This window comes from Myotis brandtii, unplaced genomic scaffold (genome assembly GCF_000412655.1).
Source record: "Myotis brandtii unplaced genomic scaffold, ASM41265v1 scaffold26, whole genome shotgun sequence".
Lineage (NCBI taxonomy): Eukaryota > Metazoa > Chordata > Mammalia > Chiroptera > Vespertilionidae > Myotis > Myotis brandtii.
Genome location: NW_005359880.1, coordinates 749,327 through 766,264, shown reverse-complemented (window position 1 = coordinate 766,264; position 16,938 = coordinate 749,327). Strand labels below are relative to the sequence as shown.

General features: G+C 41.6%; 1 pseudogene; it reads left to right on the top strand.

Annotated features, from left to right (window-relative positions):
• The first annotated feature begins 2,711 nt into the window (after window positions 1-2,711).
• On the top strand, window positions 2,712-4,763 carry LOC102261079 (annotated as a pseudogene).
• Window positions 4,764-16,938: the final 12,175 nt, after the last annotated feature.

The following is a 16,938-nucleotide window of genomic DNA, read 5'->3' as shown; positions in this document are numbered from 1 at the left end:
AAAAATCAATAAAAATATATTTTAAAAACCAACAACAGTCCGATGAGTTGGGTACTCCATCACCCTAATTTTATGCAGAGGAAAAGGAAGTACAGGTAAGTCCATGTGTATCTAGCTAAGCAACCATTTCCAAAGAATGTTAATTGCTGATCACAGGCAACCAAGGGGAAGGTCTCCAATAGCATGCCACAGTGATCTGTCTCTGCCCTGAGCTTTTAGTTCAGACTTTACTTGGATATAGACTGTGATCTACTGCCCAAATATGGGAAAGCATAAATATGGTAGGATACATTACACTGAATGGCAAACAAATGAGTATGTAAAAAAGGACTCAGTAGTCTGAAATAATGAGCTGAATCTAACAAGAAGTAACTGTAAGAGAACTAACCATAAAGTCCTAAGCAAGTTCATAAAATAGATCAATTGGAGGTTAAATAAATTAACAGTGATATGTGTAAAAGAGTTGTATAGAGTTTAAACGCCAAAAAGTATGACTTGAGTAATGGATGATAATTGAGTGCTATCCCTAGATATTCACCTAACCCCTGCATGTGCAGTCACATGTGCACACACTCACACACACACACACACATGCTGCATTTGGAAATTAAAAATAAGAATGCCTTTTCAGAATAAAACTATAAAATAAGTAATGGATCAGAGCAGACAAAGAGAGCATAACTAGAGACAGAAAAGTTACTGGCAAAGATTTTACTTTAAAATGTATTATCATATCTAAAAAGAAGAGTATGGTCCTAGCTGGTTTGGCTCAGTGGATAGAGCATCGGCCTGTGAACTGAAGGGTCCTGAGTTTGATTCTGGTCAAGGGGGCATGCAGGAGACAGCCAATCAATGATTCTCACTCATCAATGATGTTTCTATCTCTCTCCCATCTCCCTTCCTCTCTGAAATCAACAAAAATATATTAAACAAATAAATAAACAAAAAAACAAACAAATAAATAAATAAATAAAAAGAAGAGTATGGCCATCATAGGATGATTGGTCAACAACTGAAGCAAAGATATAGGCAAGTCACAGAGTAAAGGGGCAAAGGATCCTAGATGCATGAACACAAGCACTTGGCTCCTGTGGTATGTGTGTCTTTGTATGGGAGATGAATGTGGAAAATTACCCTGGCTGGAGGTCAACACTACTGTTAGCAAGATATTCCAGTCTTTAGGAGGAATTTAAGGACATGCTACTCTACCCCCAGAAAAGGAGTGTTTGACATTACCAAGAGTAAGGAATATTTGGGGACTATGGTGTTGCATACTAGAGGAACTGAGAGTGTTAACTGAAATGCAGTAAGCAAATAATTAAAAAGTTATTGTGATTCTTAGGCAACATGATCTTGTATATAATTAATTGCAAAGGGAACCCTTGTACACTGTTGTTGGGAAAGCAAACTGGTATTGCCACTATGGAAAACAGTATGGAGGTACCTCAAAAGATTAAAAATAGAACAATCATATGATCCAGCAATCCTACTTCTGGATATATATCCAAAGGAAACAAAATCATTATCTCAAAGAGATATCTGTACTCTCATGTTCATTGCAACATTATTCACAACAGCGAAGACATGAGAACCTGAGAACAACCTAAGTGTCCATCAAAGATGAATGGATAAAAAATTATATATATATATATATATATATTTTTTCTCCTATATAATAAAAGGGTAATATGCAAATTGACCCTAATGGCAGAACGACCGGGAACAACCAGTCGCTATGATGCGCACTGACCACCAGGGGGCAGATGCTCAATGCAGGAGCTGCCCCCTGGTGGTCAGTGCGCTCCCACAGCGGGGCTCCAAGGATGTCCTACTGCTGCCCGTCAGTCGGACATCCCCCAAGGATTCCTAGGCTGCCAGAGGAATGTCTGACTGCCAGCTTACGCCCGATCCTCCCAGGGAGCAGGCCTAAGCTGGCAGGTGGACATCCCCCTAGAGGTCCTGGACTGCGAGAGGGCACAGGCCAGGCTGAGGGACACCCTCCGCCCTGAGTGCACGAATTTTTGTGTACCAGGACTCTAATATATATATAAAATGTATATATGTAGATATTTAATGGAAAATTATTTAGGCTTTAAAAAGAAGGAAATCCTGCCATTTGTGATAACAGAGATGAACCTGGAGGGCATTGTGCTAAATAAAATAAGCCAGACAAAGCCAATATTGCATGGTATCGCTTCTAAGTAGAATTTTTAAAAAGATATAAACAGAGAGTATAAAAGTGGTTGCCAGGGGCTAGGGGATGAGGGGAATAGGGAGAGGCTGATAAAAGGGTACAAAGTTTCAGTTATAAGATGAATAAGATCTAAGGATTTAATTTTGAACATGGTGACTATAGCTGAAAATACTGTATTGTAAAACTGAAACTTGCTAAAACAATAGAACCTAAGTACTTTTAAAAAAAATGTCTTTCTTGATTTTTTAGATAGAGAGGAAGGAGAGGGAGAGAGAGAGAGAAACATTGGTTGGTTGCCTCCTGCATGCACCCAGATCGGGGACCAAACCTGCAACCTGGGCATCAACCAGGAATCAAACCGGTGATCTTTCGATGCTCAAATATATTAGCATTTATTAACTTATTAATTAAATGTTATTTAATTAATGTTAAATCATAAAATATATTACAATTATATTTGTCTATTATATCTCAATATGGCTGAAAATGACTTTAGTTGCAAAGAATCTACAAAAAAACTACTAGAATTAATAAGTGTGTTTAACAAGGTTGTAGGATACAAGATGAATATACATAAACCATTGTATTTTGTTTTTTCACAACATGTTCGCACAAGAACACAGGTGTTGTGAAAACCACCACTAAATCAAAGCCAAAATGGGAAAGGAAAAGACTCATGTCAACACTATTGTTATTGGGCACAAACCCATAGATTCTGTCAAGTCTGCCACTACTGGCCATCTGACCCACAAATGTGATGGAAGTGACAAAAGAACCACTGGAAAACTTGAGAAGGAGGCTGCTGAGGTGGGGAAGGGCTCCTTCAAGTATGCTTGGGTCTTAGATAAACTGAAAGCTGAACGTGAGCATGGGATCCCTATTGATATCTCCCTGTGGAAATTTGAGTGGCAGGATGCCATCCAGAGCTTCCAGCAGCTGGTTCCACTGGCATTGCCATCCTTACAGGTGACTTTCCATCTCTTGAACCAAGACATGTTAGCACTTGGCTTCAATGTGTTATTGCCCTTCCAACCAGAAAATGGCACACATGCAACTGTGTCAGGGTTGTACCCAATTTTCTTGATGTAGGTGCTGGCTTCTTTAACAATGTCTTCGTATCTTTCTGGCTGTAGAGCGACTCAGTGGAACCCATTTTGTTAACACCAACAGCAAGTATTATGTGACCATCATTTATGCCCCAGGACAGAGACTTCATAAAAAATGGAACAGACTGACGAATCTCAGAGGGAAGGTGGGGGTGGGATGGGGGAGAGATTAACCAAAAAATTTATATGCATATATGCATAACACACAGACACAGATAGTAGTGTGGTGAAGGCCTGGGAAGGAGGGTGGATGCCGGGTAGAGGGAGCTAATGGGGGTGGGGGGCATCTATAACACTTTCAACAATAAAGATAAATTTAAAAAACAACATTACAGGTACACCCCAGGCTGACTATGCTGTCCTGATTGTTGCTGCTGGTGTTGGTGAATTTGAAGCAGGCATCTCCAAGAATGGGCAGACCCTCTGTGAGCATGCCCTCCTGACTTACACACTGGGTGTGAAACAACTGACTGTTGGTGTTAACAAAATGGGTTCCACTGAGTCGCTCTACAGCCAGAAAGATACGAAGACATTGTTAAAGAAGCCAGCACCTACATCAAGAAAATTGGGTACAACCCTGACACAGTTGCATGTGTGCCATTTTCTGGTTGGAAGGGCAATAACACATTGAAGCCAAGTGCTAACATGTCTTGGTTCAAGAGATGGAAAGTCACCTGTAAGGATGGCAATGCCAGTGGAACCAGCTGCTGGAAGCTCTGGATGGCATCCTGCCACCAACTCATCCACGTGACAAGCCCCTACATCTACCCCTCCAGGATGTCTACAAAACTGGTGGTATTGGTACTGTCCCTGTGGACCGAGTGGAGACTGGTGTTCTCAAACCCGGCAGGTGGTCACCTTTGCTCCAGTCAATGTTACAACTGAAGTAAAATCTGTTGAAATGCAACATGAAGCTTTGAGTGAAGCTCTTCCTGGGGACAAAGTGGGCTTCAATGTCAAGAACGTGTCTGTCAAAGAAGTTTGTCACGGCAGTGTGGCTGGTGACAGCAAAAACTATCCACCAATGGAAGCAGCTGGCTTCACAGCTCAGGTGATCATCCGGAACCATGCAGGCCAAATCAGTGCTGGCTATGCACCTGTGCTGGGTTGTCACCCAGCTCACATTGCTTGCAAATTTGCTGAGCTGAAGGAGAAGATTGATCATCATTCTGGGAAAAAGCTGGAAGATGGCCTAAAGTTTTTGAAATCTGGTGATGCTGTCATCGTCAACATCATTCCTAGAAAGCCCAAGTGTATCGAGAGCTGCTCTATCCTCCTCTGGGCTGTTTTGCTGTTTGTGACTTGAGACAGTTGCTGTGGGTGTCATCAAAGCACTGGACAAGAGGGCAGCTGGAACTTGCAAAGTCACCAAGTTTTCCCAGAAAACTCAGAAGGCTAAATGAATATTATCCCCAATACCTGCCACCCCAGTCATAATCATTGGTGGAAGAACAGTCTCAGGACTGTTTGTCTCAATTGGTCATTTAAGTTTTGTTTGTTTTTTTAATACTAGAGGCCCGGTGCACGAAAATTTGTGCACTGGGAGGGGTCCCTCGGCCCAGCCTCTACCCTTTCACAGTCTGGGAGCCCTTGGGGGATGTCCAACTGACGGCTTAGGCCCTCCCCACCCCCCATTGCCCCCCATCGCTGCCCCGCAACTGTCAGTGGCCTCCCTCTGTGGGAGGTGACCAGGGACGCGCTGGCTGGCGAGTGGCCAGACCTGCCCCCCATCACCACCACCCCGCCACCAGTCACCGCTCCCCTCTATAGCTGTCCCCTCCCTCTGCTGGCTGGCACCCACCCTCTGCCAATCGGTCATTCCAACGTTCAGTTGATTTGCATATTAGGCTTTTATTATATAGGATATTTTTATTGGTTTCAGAGAGGGAGGGAGAGATAGAATCATCAATGATGAGAGAGAATTATCGATCAGCCACCTCCTGCATGCTCGCCCCACCCCCCAACCCAGGGATCGAGCCCACAACCTGGGTATGTGCCCTTGACCAGAATTGAACCTGGGACCTTTCAGTCCACAGGCCGACGCTTTATCCACTGAGCCAAACCAGCCAGGGTGGTCATTTAAGTTTAATAGTAAAGACTGGTTAATGATTACAATGCATCATAGAACCTTCAGAAGGAGCCCTGGCTGGATAGCTAAGTTAGTGCATTGTCTCAATACGCCAAGGTTGTGGGTCTGATCTCAGGTCAGGGCATATACAAGACTTAACCAATGAATGCATAAAAAGGTGGAGCAGCAGATGGATGTTTCTCTCTCTTCCTTCCCCCTCTCTAAAATCAGTAATAAATAAATAAATTTTTTAAAGCTTTCAGAAGGAAAGGAGAATGTTTTGTGGGCCATTTGGGTGTGTGTGTGGCGGGGGGGATGACAGTTTTTAAGTTATTAGTTTTTGAAATCAGTACTTTTCAATGTAAAGAACTTGACCAAAAATCTGTCACAGAATTTTGAGACCCACTTTAAAACAAAGTTTAAATGAGAGAAAAAAAACAATTTTGTTTTCATAAACTACCAATAAACAATTTTAAAATAAATTAAATTAATTCAATTATAATAGCACCACAAGAATAGAATACTTAGGAATAAATTTAACAAGGAAAGTGCAAAAAAATCAAGTAAATAACATTGCTGAGTGAAATTAAAGAGTATTTATTTAAAAAATGGGGAGATATACAATGTCCATGAGTTGGCTGATTCAATGTTGTTTAAATGGCAATTTCCCCAAATTGATGTATAAGATTTAATGTAATACCTATCAAAATTTCATGGGCTGTTTGTGTGGAAATTGACAACCTATTTCTAAAATTTATATGGAAGTACAAAGAACTTAGAATAGCAAAACAATTTTTAAAAAGAAACCGTTGGAGGGCTTTATTTTATTTTAAAACTTAGTACAAAGCTAGAATTATCAAGAAAGAATAGATATTTATATGGATAGAAGAGAATAGGAAGTCCAGTAAAAGAGCTGGTCAAGTGATTTTCAAGAAAGATGCCAAGTAATACAATGGGGAAAGAACAGTCCTTTCAACAATAGGTGCTCAGACAATTGGATAAACACCAACAAAAAGATGACACTCAACTCTTACCTTACACAACTTAAAGAAAATATAGGCTGAAATATTTACAACCTTGGACTAGTCAACGAATTCTTATGTATGACTTCAATAAGTATGAACAATCAAAGGCAAAAATCAACAAATAAAATTTTATCAAAAATAAAACATTTGCTCTTCAAAAGACACAATTAAGAAAATGAAAATACTTGCAAAACATATATCTGATAAAGGACTTGAATCCAGAATATATAAAGAACGTTTATAATACTACAATAAGAGAACAAACAACTCTATTTAAAAAAAGGAGCAAAATACTTGAATAATTCCTTCACCAAAGACAAATAAATGGCAAGTAAGTACACAAAAAGATGCTTAATATCATTAGTCATAAGAGGAATGCTAACTAAACCAAAATGAGATACCGTGACACACCTACTAGATTGGCTAAAACAAAAAAGGCTAAGTGTTGGTGAGGACATGGAGAAGCACACACATTGCTAGTGAAATGTAAAGTGGAACAGCCATTTTGGAAAACTGGCACTTTGTAAAAAGTTAAATATACACTTACTATTTGACTTAGCAATTAAACTCCTGGGTACCTACCCAAGAGAAATGAAAACCTATGTCCACCCAAAGACTTGTATACAAACATTCATAGCAGTACTAGTCAGAATAGCTCCTAAACTGGAAACAAGGTCTATCAAGTGCTGAATCAATAAACAAAAGGTTGTGTATCTGTAGACTGGAGTATTCTTCACAATAAAAGCATTATACTAAATGGAAGCAGGCTGACACAAAAAACTACATATTGTATGATTCCATTTATATGAAAATTTTGGAAAAGACAAAACTGTAGAGACAGAAAAATCAGGGGTTGCCTAGGGCTGGGGGTGGGAAAAGAGATGGATTGCAAACGAGCATAAGGGAACATTTTGTGGTGATGAAAGTGTTCTAAAACTGAATTATGGTGATGGTTGTAAATTTCAACAAAGTTTACACTTAAAGTGCATGAATATTATGGTATCTAAATTAAACCTCAATAAAGATATTTTAAACAAAACAAAACAGAAACCTATTGGCATCCTCCTGGCATCCTTTTTGGCTCATCTTTGAAATATCTGGTGCCTGCACAACTCTGTGGTAAATTCTCCTTGAACTCTCCTCTCTGCGCCCTCCGGAGGCCTTGTAGGAGACCCAAGGTAGACATTTTAGCAAGCAATTCTAACCTTGGGGCACGATCGTCTTTCTCCTGGCAGAGGTAGCAGGAGAAAACTAACAAACAGGAGGACATATGGAAGAGCACGATCAGGCTGGTGAAGACCTTAAAATCATATCTTCATCATTCATTACTGTGGCTATAAAATAACGAGTATTACAGCAAGGTCCTTGCTGTCATGGAGCTAATGTTCTAGTGGTGTGAAACGGATGGATGGATGGATGGATGGATGGCTGGATGGATGGATGGACGGATGGATGGATTTTTAATTGTTTTGATTGATTAATTTTAAAATATATTTTTATTGATTTCAGAGAGGAAGGGAGAGGGCGAGAGAAATAAAAAAGTCAATGATGAGAGAGAGTTATTGATCAGCCACCTTCTGCACACCCCCTACTAAGGATTGAGCCCACAACCTGGGCATATGCCCTTGACCAGAATCGAACCCAGGACCCTTCAGTCTGTAGGCCGACGCTCTAGCCACTGAGCCAAACTGGCTATGGCTATTTATTTTTTTTTCATCCTCATCTGAGGATATTTTTTCCATTGATTTTTAGAGAGAGTGGGAAAGGAGGGAGGGACGGAAACAGAGAGCAAGTAGGATCGATGTGAGAGAGACTCATCAATTGGTTGCCTCCTGCATGCACCCTGACCCCAGTGGGGATAAAACCTACAACCCAGGTATGTGCCCTTGACAGGAAATCAAACCTGAGACCCTTTGATGTGCAGGCTAACACTCTTACCACTGGGCGCACCAGCTAGGGCCATGGTTGGCAAACCGCGGCTTGCGAGCCACATGCGGCTCTTTGGTCCCTTGAGTGTGGCCACGAAGTTTCAATCACACTGTACGTGCGCGCCCGCACGTGGTATTTTGTGGAAGAGCCACACTCAAGGGGCCGCAGTTTGCCAACCACTGAACTAGGGCAATAGATTTTTTTTTTTTAAGTAATAAGGAAACACCTTAATTACTTTGAAGAGAGTTAAAAGGGCAATATCAGGGAATGACTGAACCAAACTCTAGGGAGAGGAGCATCCTACACACCTTTTCTTTTTTCCTTTACTGTCTCTTGCCCCTAGAGTCCTTCTATTCCCTCTTAGCTTAAAATTTAGGGTCAATAAATGTAATCACCCCCAGTAAACTCCCTTGATCACCTTAGTTCTGTCACCATACTGCTGGCAAAATCACAAACCCAGTAAAATCCAACTTTTCATCTACATTGGTCTGATTTTAAACCTGTCACCCGGAACCTAACGAGACCCTTACTATTTCCCAGCTAACATCCTTCATCTCCCTGGCCCACTCACTTGCCCACATTCCTATAGTCACTTTCTGCTAAAGGACTGTTTCACACCTGGTCCTCTCTTTTCCCTCATCCTCACTTTCCACTGGTGATGGCTCCTCTTTCCTCTGAGAAACTGAAGAACCAGAAGAGAACTTCTAGTCACTCTTACCACACCCATGTGTCCATACTGATGTACCCATTAGACCCTGCCTTATGTCCTGTCTGTCAGGCGGCACTCTGAGCACTCCTATGTAAAAGCTTTCACTTGCAAATTGGATCCCACTCTCTTGCAGACTCAAGAACTTCAGACCAGTCACTTCTCCCTCTCCATCCCTCATCATGAATTTCTCTTCTACTGGACCTTTTCCATTATCATGCAAACAAACCATTCCAAACACTTTATAGTTGTTGTTAATCCTCACCTGAGGATATTTTTCCATTGATTTTTAGGGAGATTGAAAGAGAGAGGGAAAGACAGAGAGAAACATTGACAGAAACACATCAATTGGTTGCCTCCTGCACAAACCCTGACCAGGGCCTGGGCCAGGGAGGAGACTGCAACCAAAGTACATGCCCTTGACTAGAATCAAACCCAGGACCCTTCAGTCCACAGGCTGATGCTCTATCCCCTGAGCCAAACCAGCAAGGGCCATTTCAAGCACTTTAAAGAAAAGTAAAACTCTCCCCTTGACTCTATTTTGCTCATTTGGTTATCATTATATTTTTCTAACCCTTTGTAACCAAACAGTTGTCTATACTATCTGTTTCTAATTCCTTTTCTCCTGTTCTCTCTCAAATTCCCTCCAATCTAGCTTTTGTGCCACCATTGATCTGAACCTGGTCTTTTCAAGACCAACAAACCAAACCAAAGTAAAACCCTACCAGAAAGGAAAATGAATGAGGCGGCCGTGAGTACTAGTAAATGATGATGCCTGAGATTTTGCTGCCTATGTTTTCTTCTAGGACTTTTATAGTTTCATGACTTACAGTTAAGTCTTTTATCCATTTTGAGTTTATTCTTATGTGTGGTGTAAGCTGGTGATCTAGTTTCATTTTTTTTTTGCATGTACCTGTCCAATTTTCCCAACACCATTTATTGAAGAGACTATCTTTACTCCATTGTATGCTCTTTGCCTCCTTTATCAAATACTAATTGGCCACATTGGCATGGGTCAATTTCTAGGATCTCTGTTGTGTTCCTTTGGTCTGTATGTTTGATCTTGTGCCAGTACCAGGCTGTTTTGATTACAATGGCTTTATAGTGTAATTTGATATCCAGTACTGTGAGCTCTCCAACTTTGTTCTTCTTTCTCAAGATTGCTGATGCTATTTGGGGTCTTTTTAGTTCCATATACATTTTTGGAATTTTGTGAAATATGCTGTTGGTATTTTAATAGGATCACATGAATCTGTAGATTGCTTTGGGTAGTATGGACATTTTAATAATGTTAATTCTTCCAATCCATGAACATGGTATATGCTTACACTTGTTTGTATCTTCCTCTATTTCTTTTTCTTTTTTTCTTTGGTTAATCCTCACCCAAGGATACTTTTCCATTGATTTTTAGAGAGAGTTAAAGGGAGGGGGAGAGACAGATAGAAACATAGATGTGAGAGAGACACATCTATTGATTGGTTGCCCTCTGCAAGGGCCCCAACCAGGGCCAGGGATCAAGCCTGCAACTGAGGTATGTGCCCTTGACCAGAATTGAACTTGGGTCCCTTCACTGAGCCAAACTGGTTAGGGCTATTTCCTTTTCAATGTCCTAAAGTATTCCTACGGGTCTTTTACTCCTTGGTTAAGTTTATTCCTAGGTATCTTTTCTTTTTTGTGTTGCAAGTTTGTGAGACTTTAGTTTTAATTATGAAGAGGTGTGTCCTGGACCATACAATTAAAAATTCAAATATTAAAGCAACAGCCACTGTGACTGAATGCACTAATAAAAATTATGTAGAGGACATGTGGAAATTTTCCACATCATGTCACTAGGCATGAGCAGAAGCAAGGGAAGCCCAGAGCACTTTAGAGAGGAGCTTCCATGTACAAGATTAGGTGACGAGCTTAAAATTTAGTCTCTGAATTAAATTACCATCGGAAAGACTAGACTTTACAGACCACTTTTACTAACTTGATCTCATTTGAGTCTTTTCTCCATTCTTTGTAGTAGATAAGACAGGAAGGAGGCAGGCTTCAGTGATCCATCCAATTTAAGTCAGGATCCCAGCTCCCCGCTGGGAAAAAGAATCTAGCTTCATAGCCTCAGGGGGAGAGTTCACAAGGGTGAAAAATTTTGTGGGGTTCCAGCCAAGTAAACTGGAGTTCAGGGCAGAATTCCAGTTCCAGGAGGGAGAATGGAAAGGATGAACAGGAACTGGGGAGTTATTAAACAAGGCACACAGGTGGCCAGGCCCATCCCCAGCACACGGATTCCAAACTCCCATCTGCATTGTTCCAGAACCCCATGACTGGCTTTTGAAGAAGCAGCAGAAGAGTATCATGTGGATAAGGAGCAGGGTGGAGAAATTATCAAGCACTTAACAGCGGCATGAAGAGACTAGTGTGAAATGGCATAAGTAGGCTTGCCAGATAAAATACAGGATGTTTACTTACATTTGGGCATCAGATAAATAATGAATACATTTTAGTCTAAATATGTCACATGCAATATTTGAGACACATTTAGATCCCAAAAGGTGTTGTTTACCTGAAATTTAAATTTAACTGGGCATCTTGTATTTTTATTTACTAATCTGGCAAACCCTACATGTGAGTTATGGAGGATGAGGCTGGAAAGTTTGGCAGAGCAAGATCACAAATAGTCTTGTGTGCCATGCTATTTTTTAAGTGAGGGAATACGATAATCGGGTTTGCATTTTAGAATCATCATTGCCATAGTCCTTGGGAGGACAAAGCAGTTCAAAAACACAGGAACTGAGAAACCAGAAAGGTATTTAAATAGCCCAGACCCAAGGAAAACTGAATATAACTGCTCACTTCACAATTTTACCTAACGCTAGAGAGAGCCCCTAGTTCACTCGGCTGTAGAGACCAAACTATTCTTTCAAGAACTGCTCTTTGTTTTGATGGGTGGGGGATGTAGATATTTTGTCTTGCCCAAACCCTGTGTCACTTGCACACTTTTGAGGCAGCTGGAAAGATGTATTTATCAGTCTCCTGCAAATAAGCTGAATGTCTTGTTCACCACTGCATCCCCTAGTAGGTAATCAATAAACACTTGTTGAATGAGTTCCTTACGGGCAAAGTCTATGTCTTCATTATTTTTGTTTCTTTAGCACCTGACCCAGGCCTGGGACTAAATTTCTCAGAAAATGGCTCTTGATTAAAGTGGTCTAATTAATTAACAACTAGAAGTGCTTCTTATTAACTACATCTTCCAACATTACCTCAAAGTACAACCTGCATATTTTTCATACACATGCAAAAGAAGCCTGACTTTTATACTGGACCAGAAAACTGTTTTTAAAAGCTGCAGAATTACACTGATTAGGTGGAGTTTTAAAAGTAATCTCATGTATGTGAAAATGTGAGCATTTTTTGTCTGTTTGGGGGTTTTCCTTGGGCATTTTCCTAACTACTTCCATAAGCTTTGTCATTGCCTGGGTATTAGTAAATCTAGATCTTAATTAAATACTTCTCAGGTAGGTCATCATAAAGTGGTACAAACCAAGTGCTTGTCTTCAGTCCACCAGCATCAGTAACTTATATATGTGTTTTTTCTGAGGCTAAAGTGTGAACTTATTGAGGGCAGAACCTATTCTTTTTTTAAAATATATTTTTACTAGAGGCATGGTGCACGAATTTGTCCACAGGTGGGGCCCCTCTGAGTGGCCTTCAGGGATTGGGCCAAAACCCACAGTCCAACACCGCCTGCAGCTCCTATCTGCCCCTCCCGCTCATACCAGCCCTACTGTGCCTGCCATGGGCTCGCGCCCTATCAGTCCCGATCAGGAGAGGCTCACACTGCCACAGCAGCACTCACAAGCTATGAGCCCTGCATCTGGCGCCCTCCCAAAGAGAGTGGCCTGTGAGATCAGGCTGAAACCGACTCTCTGACATCACCCGGGGGGATCCCAGATTGGGAGAGGGTGCAGGCCAGGCTGAGGGACCCCACAGTGCACAATCGGGGCCAGGGAGGGACCGAGGGAGGGACCGCAGGAGGGCTCCAGCCCTTCTAGCTCAGTCCTGATCGGCTGCACCCCAGCAGCAAGCTAACCTACCAGTCAGAGCATCTGCCCCCTGGTGGTCAGTGCATGTTATAGCAACTGGTCGACCAGTTGACTGTCTGCCCCCTGGTGGTCAGTGCACATCATTGCGAGCAGTTGAGCAGCCTTAGCATATCATTAGCATATTACACTTTGATTGGTTGTTTGGTTGTTCTGCCGTTCAGTCTATTTGCATATTACCCTTTTATTATATAGGATTGATTTCAGAGAGGAAGGAAAAGAGAGATAGAAACATCAAAGATGAGAGAGAATTATTGACGGCTGCCTCCTACATGCCCCATACTGGGGATCAGCCTGCAACCCAGCCATGTGTCCTTGACCAGAATTGAACTTGGGACCCTTTAGTCCGCAGACCAATGCTCTGTCCACTGAGCCAAACCAGAGAGGGCAGAGCCTATTCTTATTTTCATAGGCACAGAACTTTCACTAATAGTATGTTTGTTGAATGTTCAAGAGCAGAAAGCCAAAAGGGATAGACTAATTATAGGAAGTGCATGGGGCAAATAAAAGCACAATTAAAAAATTATTACAGCTATTCACTAAAGATTATGCCATAAGTATCATGCTAGGTCTTTATAAATATTTTATTAAACTTCAATCCTAAAAACTTCCCTCTGAGCGAGGTGTTATGCTCATTTTATGAGTAAAGAAACTGAGAATCATTTTATGAGTAAAGAAACTGAGAATCAAAACTGATAAATAGCCCTAGTTGGTGTGGCTCAGTGGATAGAGCGTTGGCCTTCGGACTGAAGGATCCCAGGTTCGATTCCGGTCAAGGGCATATGCCTGGGTTGCGGGCTCGATCCCCAGTAGGGGGCATGCAGGAGGCAGCCGATCAATCATTGATGTTTCTCTCTCTCTCTCCCTTCCTCTCTGAAATCAATAAAAAATATATTTTAAGAAAACAAACCTGATGAATAGCTTGCCTGGGATGACACAGCTAATGGATCGACACAGCTGAGATAGCACCTGATTCCAAAGTCCATGCTCTTACTGGTATACGCCACGAATTGTCATTTTTCAAGTGTGTATTGGAGAGCTAGAAGATTGTTGGAGTGCCCTTAACAACTCTCTTTAAACAGCAGCTAGGTGATTACCCCCCCCCCCGCCCCGCCCCGAGGAGCAGCGGTCACCAGCCTTTCAGACCTCACGGACCACTGGTTGGCGACCACTGCCCCAGAGAACCAAAGTTTGATCTTTTTTGTAATGTGTGAGCGTGCATATCCGGAAGACGAGAGCCCTGGAGGTATTTCCTATATTTTTGAGCAATGTTCCTTTTATCTCTGTTCAGCATTGTATTTAAGGGAGCACAGGACTTTACATATAATTAGGTTTCATCTCCACCTTACTGGAAGGAGATATTGTTTCATTTAAAATTATCAGATTGTTATTACTTGGGATGAATATAGGATCAGTAATGATGTTATGATCAGTAATACCAACTTCATCTGTCCTACCCAAAGGAATACGTGCAGTTCGTGTTCAAATATGCAATGGAATCTCATTGGTCTGGATGTGTATGAACTAATGTGTGACAATCCAGACCCTTCACCGAGCTGTAAGAATAACTGCAAGCATCGGTTTTTCTCCAGTCTTTTAAAGTTGCAAATGAGCAGTTTTGGTCCAGATGTTGACATCTTTTCAGTAGCCCTCTTCAGCTTGCCTGTCAACTAACTGCCAGCCTCCTCACTTAGTTCACAGGGTTACAGAAGGAATCAGTAAGAATGCTGCCTCACCCTAGCCGGTATTTCTCAGTGGTTAGAGCGTCAGCACTTGGTCACAGGATTGATTCCCAGGTCAGGGCACATGCAGGAGGCAACCAATGGATGTGTGTCTCTCATATCGATGTTTCTCTATCCCTCTCTCTCTGCCCCCCTCCTTCCATCTTTCCTTCCACTCTCTCTAAAAATAAATGGAAAAAATCCTCAAGTGAGAATTAAAAAAAAAAAAAAAAAGAATGCTGCCTCTTTCCCTGGCTGGATAACTCAGCGGTTTAGAGCATCGTCCTGATATGCCAAGGTTTTGGTTTGATCCCTGGTCAAGGCACATATAAAAATCAACCAATGAATGCATAAAAAAGTGGAAGAACAAATCAGTCGATGTCTCTCTCTCTCTCTCTCTTTCCCTCTCTTTCTCTCTCTCTCCCTCTCCTTTCTGTCTCCCCTTCCTCTCTCTAAAGTCAATCAAAAATTTTTTAAAAAAGAAAGAATGCTGCCTCTGATCATTTGATTCCAGGTTGAGCAGGGTTAAATCACAGCTAAATTTCACCAACCTTTTGGAGTCTAAGAAAGCAAAAATCAAAGGGCAAGTGTTGGCATAACTAATTATATGAATTAAAAGGAATTTGAAGAAGAGGAACCAAACATGGTAAAAAATAAATAAATAAATAAAAAGGGAGGAGAGAAAGCACTTAGTTTAAAAAAATTAATAAAGCAAATTATGTTTTACTTGGCCCTGTTAATTAGAAGCCTGCCAAAAACGGTCTGCAAAGGTGCAAGAACCAGAAAGCTTCTCTAGTGTTCTGCCTTCACCAGAAACATGGAAGGAATTTCCTACAGATGGTCAGGATGGAATTATGGGAAAAACAAAACAAAAAAAACCCTCATCAGGCCTTTGTTTGCTCATCCATTGCCAGGCAGGGTGCTAGACATGGGAGATATAAAATGAACATGGCATGGCCCTGGCCCTCAAAGCTTACCCTCTAGTCCAGAGAGATACAGCAACTATTCTGCACACTGAAGTGTTGAAGTCACCAGGAAATAATATTCAAAGGACACAGTGGATGCACAAACGGGGAGAGGTCCATTGTGATTCAAAAAAAAAAAAAATTCAGCAGGGCTGCAGTGGCTCAGTGGTTGAGCGCTGACCTGTGAACCAGGGGGTCATGGTTCCATTCCCAGTAAGGACATATGCCTGGGTTGCAGGCTCAATCCCCAATGGTGCAGGAGGCAGCTGATCAATGATTCTCTCTCATCATTGATGTTTCTATCTCTCTCTTCCTCTCTGAAATCAATAAAAATATATATTTTTAACAACAATAACAAAATGAAACAATTCATGGCAATCATGTAGGGCTGTTCAATGAGATGACAAACTTTCCCAGGAAAGGTGAAGTGGAATCTGAATTAAGAGATATATTTGAGTCAAATCTTAAGAAAGGGGGTCTTGAAGAAGCATTGATTCATATTGATTCTAAGAAGGGAATTATCTCAGAAGTGTTCTCTATCTTTAATTTCTAGGATATTTATTTTACAAAGCGGAATTGCTGCCATACATTACTAAGCAATTTCTGCCCTTCCATAACCACTCCCACCCTCTGTGCCCCCCCCCCATCTCCACCCCTCTAAGGGAGATACCAGGTGAGTGGGGCCCCATCTGAACTCCACTCTAATCCAAAGTGACCTTGAGCAACTCCCATCACTACTCAGGGCCTTGGTTTCCTCCCCGGTAAGGATCCCTGGTCAAGTCTCAAGTCCATTTCTGCTCCTAATTATGAAATCGAGACAAGAAACCAGAAAGGGAACTCAAGAGAAACAAAAGTGAAAGTGCCCAAAGGAAACACAGTAGTAAACAAACGTACATTTTATATCTCACTGGAAAACGTGGCAGAGTTCCCAAATACTTTTTACCCCCAGCAACCCTGGACACGAGACTTGGGAAAGAATGAAATGTCTGTCACGCCCTCTGAATGTGAATAAGATCAGTGTAACACGAATCCACCTTGCTTCATGCCACTGCCTTAAACAATGCTCCCGACATTTATTAGAAAAGTCTTCCAAATAAACCAGTCCTTGATGTATGTATGGTCCGTTCCCATATAAC